This window comes from Limulus polyphemus, unplaced genomic scaffold (genome assembly GCF_000517525.1).
Source record: "Limulus polyphemus unplaced genomic scaffold, Limulus_polyphemus-2.1.2 Scaffold2222, whole genome shotgun sequence".
In the NCBI taxonomy this organism is placed as follows: domain Eukaryota; kingdom Metazoa; phylum Arthropoda; class Merostomata; order Xiphosura; family Limulidae; genus Limulus; species Limulus polyphemus.
In genome coordinates, this window is record NW_013667832.1 from 36,454 (window position 1) to 42,575 (window position 6,122).

Below are 6,122 nucleotides of genomic sequence, written 5' to 3' on the forward strand. Positions count from 1 at the left end.
TTACCATGGGGTGGGGACTAGTTTAGCAGTCTACTGCCCTTCACTTCAGTACGGGTTCTTACATATTCTGTTGGGTAGTTTAATTCTGCTGGTTTTCTCTATTCACTCTCATTGGATTTTATATGGATTTTTGACTTATTCTGACCATTTCGTCCATTCAGTTTCTTGTACACGCTGAGTTGAATACAACTTCAAATGTCATTTGGTACCACACAGTACACAGTGTTTGGTACACCTGGTATTTTGATTAACACAATTCAAGGAACACTTGAATTGTTTCCTATGGTGTTACAAGCCTTGGAGTCTTTTGTTCATTTTCTTTTGTCTTTCCCACTTACCTCTAAAGACATCTTATCTGCTCTGGGAATAATGGTTTTACAAAGTCATTCCTTTGGGGCATGCTCAGATGCAACACTTCCAGTGCAGTCTTACATCTTCAGACCAGTTATTTTGAGGAATTTCCCTCTTTCGTACTGCTCTTGGTTACCTTCAGTTTTTGCATCCACCTAGTATTTGAGAACATATCACAGTAAAAATCAGGATTTGATGCTCATGGTGGGCACACCACAGATAGCCCATTATGTAGCTCTATGTTTAAGCATCCAACACGACCTTCAACTTTGGCTCAAATATGAGTTTTCTACAGCATGTTCCTCTTTTCATCCACCTCATATAGATCTGTCCATCTTCACAAATGTCTCCTCATGAGGGTTAGGATGCTGTCATGGGGATTCTTGTCTTTTGGTTTTATTCTCTCCTCAGAAATCAAATCTCATGTGAATCTTTTGAATTTTTGAACAGTTCCATGTACTTTTTAAGAGTGCCTACACTTGCTACACCACCACTGTGTTTTAAATCACAGACTTTTCTGCAGTGGTGGCATACATAAATGATCAGAGAACACTATCTCACAGCCTTCGGTTTGCTGCACCCTCTTATTGACTCCTGTCACACTTATCTCCGAACCTATCTTGTATCAGATGTTATGAACACTTGTGGATTCTCTTTCCAAAGATAACTCTTTTCTCCCTAAAAAATATATCCTTTGCCATCCAGTTTTTCAATGGGTGTGCCATCGGCTTTGTCAGCCTTTGATCATTACCTTTGTATGGCAGACAATGAACTTCTTCCACTTTTTTTGGTCTCCAGTTCCAGACCTTGTATCTCTAGTGGTGGATGCTTTGAGTCAGTATAGGGAAAAATTCGTTTTCTTTATGACTACCCCTCCTCTTCATCATCTTCATTGAGTATATGCAAAGATCAATTCACTGAAATATCTAGTTCTTCGAACCCTTATTGATCCGCATCGGCTGTTCATCATCTACAGCTTCATGGCTGGATAGTATGCAGTCATTTATTAGAAAAACTGCATTCTCTTCTCAAGTAACTCAGATGTTATCACATTCTTGCTGATGTTCATCATTGGCCATCTGCTAATTTTGCTGGGCTGTATTTTAGGAGTTGGTGCCTTAGAAACTCTATTTCTTGTTATTTTCCAGCTCCTCTATAGGTTATGTTGCCTCATTTCTTGTGTTCTTATTTCATGTTCATGGCTAATCTGCTTCTTCTATTGCAGGCTATAGAGCTGTCCTCTCTGTCACTTTTAGATGCCTCAAGAACCATTTCTTTCTTTGTCTCATCTCAACTTTTCACTAATGATATTTGATGCTTTTGCTTGCTTTCTTTCCCAGGCTTCTAGACACTGTCTACAGTGAAACTTGTCTTATGATGTCTTGCTTCTTCTTCCTTTGAATATTTAGTGATTTGCTCACTTTACCATCTTTCACTAAAGACATATTTCCTTCTGTTTTTTGCTACAGGTAGGAAAAGACTTGACATTTATACCATCAATACTTCTTGTACTCTTTTAAAAGGCTCCATAGCTGTATCCTAACAGAACCATCTGAAAAAAAAAAGATGACCATTGATTTGTTTTTCATCAGTTGTGTTGCATACTCAGATTGACTTAGATTTTTGTTCTAAAGAATGCTTTCTGTGTTCTGTCAGGGCTGTTCATTGCTATATTGAATGAACAGAATCTTTCAAAAGCAGTTCAGCTATAACTGAGAGGTATAATGTAAATTAATACAATGATAACAAGTTTATTTCTATTAGCTGGTGTATGACAACAGTTAATGCTATGATAAAATAGTAGTAAAGTTATTATTACCTTTTCATGTAATTTGAGGTGAAGTTTAGTTACTTTAACTTGTTTGAAGAGTGTCAGAAATGAAACCAAGTAACCTGAGTACTTTTGGAAAATAAACTTTCTTCATCAAAGGTAAATGGCAGATGATTATTGTAAACATGTTGATCAGTTAGGTAGTCATCATACCAGAAGTGAGAAGTCACACGTTTTTAATATGATCTTAATTGTGAAGTAGCATTGCTTGTGAGTATATGTGATAGGACACAGAGAAAGAGCAGTTTTGAAATAAGAACAGCTTACAATAATATGTGTTTGTGCAAGAAAGAAGTAATGATTTTAATTTCTTTCAATTGATCCTGCATACTTAGTATACTGTACATTGGTTGCTTTCACCAAGTCTGTAGCTTTGGTATTAGAAATTTATTTTGCTGTGCAAATGTTTTCAATGTTTTGTTAAGAACTAAAAATTGTTATAATTCATTGTGTGACTATGTTTGGTTTTTAATGGGAAAAAACATAATTAGTAAGTGTTTCTGTTTTTCATAAATGAGTACTAGTCAGTATAATGTGTTTTTTTTTGTCAGTTGTGATTATTTATAAACTTTAAAAGCTTCTTGTGTCATGCTTACATGAAGTATAGAACAGTTCACCAGTTGGATCATATATGATACTGGCTTATGATATATGTTAGTTGAATCTACCAAGACAAATAGTATTTTCATTTTAAAGATGAGAATCAAAGTTGAAGTATATTTAATTTTTATTTAAATTTCTTGCTGGAGATCAGATTTCTAAATTTATTCAAGTCAGTAGAGGATAGTAATAAACAGTTCTATAAGAAACTGTTCAGTAAGTTGAAATTTTAAAGCAATGTTTTGTTTTTTAATCCAAACTGAATGAACAGTGAGCTAGCTTTACTGTTTTAATTGTGTATCTGTATATCTGACTTGATAACTGAAACACACAGTGTATTTTCCTCTAATGATGACACACACACAATTACCTGTATTACATCAAGGTGTACAGGGAGTTACTCAGCACTGCACAGCCCTGATGAGATAATTATGTAAAAATACAACATTTGTTTATATATACATGCAAACAAATACATGATTACATCAGCAAAACTGTAATAAAACAATGTAAAATTATACCATTTGTAAAAAAAAGTAGAAGTATCATTTTAACGTGAAAATATTTGTAGCCATAATGCCTAAAAGCATTGGGGATATTCCACCTATCAAACATAATCAAAACAACAGATGCAAAACTAGAAAGCAGGGTACAGATTCAATAAGGAGTTACGATCTGGGTTCTATAACCCACAATACCCCAGATCCCACCAACACTCACTATCTGTAGGCAGTTGTGAGCATGGTAGTTACCCCTAAAGACATAAAAATACAAATCTGATAAGATCAACCACCCTCAATTTCTATCAGAAATTATCACCCAACCTCCAGAATCAGAACTGTAAAGAGGGGGTTTATAACATCATATCTAAAGTTATAATATCATGTATGATTAGAATTGTAAAAAAAAAAGGGTTTGGAAGGTTGTGTTATAATATTTGATAGAAATTAAGGTTGATTGATGTTATATATTTGTATAAACGTCATGAGCATGCATTTGTTGGTGCATAGATCTACAACAAAAATGTTTTATTTTTAACTTATATATGTATATATATATATATAATCTTATCAAGCATTTATTTGTTGAGATTTCCATTGTTAAAATTATCAGTTTCCTTAAGAAAATATTAGTACCTGCCATGTTAGCATGCAAAATGACAGAGTAGTAAGAATGTGATTATCTGGATATCTTTGTAGTAAAGTTTGAAAGTAGTGATAGTAAGTCAACTACTAAACAACCTATACTTGTATGCATGCAAAGTAGTTTAATATTTTGAAAATTTGTGATAAGTGTTGTAGAAAAATAAATATGTATTTTAAAAGCTAGTCAGTGAAGAATTGACCATTGTTACTTTAGATATATGTAAAGTGATATATTTTATATTAAAGTCACAGGTGCATGGCAAGATTATATTCTTATATTATCCACTTTGACATATGCAGAAGATTGATCATTAACAAAACTTTAGTTCTTGAAAATTCATTTTGGCTTGTACCTATATCTATAATATTTGCTTCTTAAGAGTATTTATGTACATGCCATTCAACAGAATAATATTAAACATATTGTTTATAAGTCTTAATGATATTTTGCATAGTTATTGAAAATATTTTCTTAACAACTTAGAATTATTGTTATCTTAAATAAATCTTTTGGTCAGTGAAAATTTTTTTCTTTGGTTTTTGTATTTGATTATAGACTTACCAAACACTTGAAACAAGTAAATGATATACTTTGTGTGTGTGTGTGCAAAAATTATGAGAAGTGATATATTTTTGATAAATTAACTATTTTCTTGATGAATTGCTTAACAAACATAACAGTTAATACCTGCCCCAAATATTGCATCAACTGACATATGTAATACCAACCATAAACGTGCTTATTAACCAGTGTTAACCATTAAATTACTGAATTGGCTGAAACACGAATAAATGTTTATCAAACAAAAACCAATTGTACATTTAGATATTAATGTTTTTTTACATCTGTTAGAAAACAAAAAAGTGGTTTAAATAAACATGCCTAGATCTACTAGGAACAAATGTGTGGTATTCTAGGGGGTTGTCTTGGTGCTATCACTTTCGGGACTAAATTGTTTGTTTTCAATCTTGGTTCAGGCAATGGAATCTTGGGGATGAACCTACTTCAGAAATTATCGATCAGTTTAGCTTGCTTAACAGGAAAGCTACATTTCTACAGAAACTGTCTGACGGCACCTGATCGTCCCTGCAAACAGTGTGTTACAGGTTGCATGTTGAGGAAAGATTCATTATATTTATATTTCCAAATGCACAAGAAGCGTTCTGTGGTGTACTAAAGACTCGTTCTAGTGCATTTCTGTGATACTATCGGAGACCCGCAAAACATTTGCAGTTAAATTTATTTGTTTATTGCAACAGCACTTTTTTAAATGCAGGATACCTAGAACAATACAAAATAATTCTAATCGCAGACACGAAATCTACAAGTCCACTTGTTTTAGGCCTAACATTATTTAAGCCTTTAGGCTTTATAAAGTATGACCTGTATTCGACAAAGAGATGAATTAATACTAACTTGTGTATTGTTACGTATCTGGTCGTTTGTTAATTTCCCGTAAAAATTCTTTCCGAAGAACTTTAGCGATACAAGTCCTTTCTTAAATAAAACTAGTTTATTCTTTCTCAATACAACTTTGCAATAAACTTAATTTCTACAGTCACTTTAAGTTAAACACACGCTATAATTCACAACGATTTACACACTTTACTTACGGCTTCACTCGATTAACTGTGTCTGTATCTCCCTATCCACAATCCAATTCCAATTAATTGTCTCGTTTTTCCTTGGCAGTTATTTAGATTTAAAAATAATTATTCCCGAAGAAATAATTTGATTAGTTGTATCGCTTTATTTGCCGCGCTTATATACAAGAATAGAGGGCGTCTAGAACGCACTAGCCTCTTCAGGAACCTTCTAGATACTAATCACGTGTTACCAGGGTCACGTGACTTCCGCTGTCGTAACACTGCCCCTTCCTTAGTATTGTTCGTCCCGAACAATAGCCACTTACATTATACCCACATATAATTAACAATAACTCAATTAAATGTACATAATTTACGAACACAAAATTAAAATTCAACAAAGTCTTAATTTTAAGGGACGTATCTTCTTCCGTACTGGTCTCGTTGGCTTCTGCTTCACGTGGGGTTCATCTGCTCCAACAGGAAATATCCTATTATCAGTAACAGTCACATCAGTGGTAGTAACTTCATCAAGGGCTTCACTGTTTCCCTTCTCAAAACCGGGTAGAGTTTCTTCTTTGACAGCGGACAGCGCCTTTTTCAGGTGA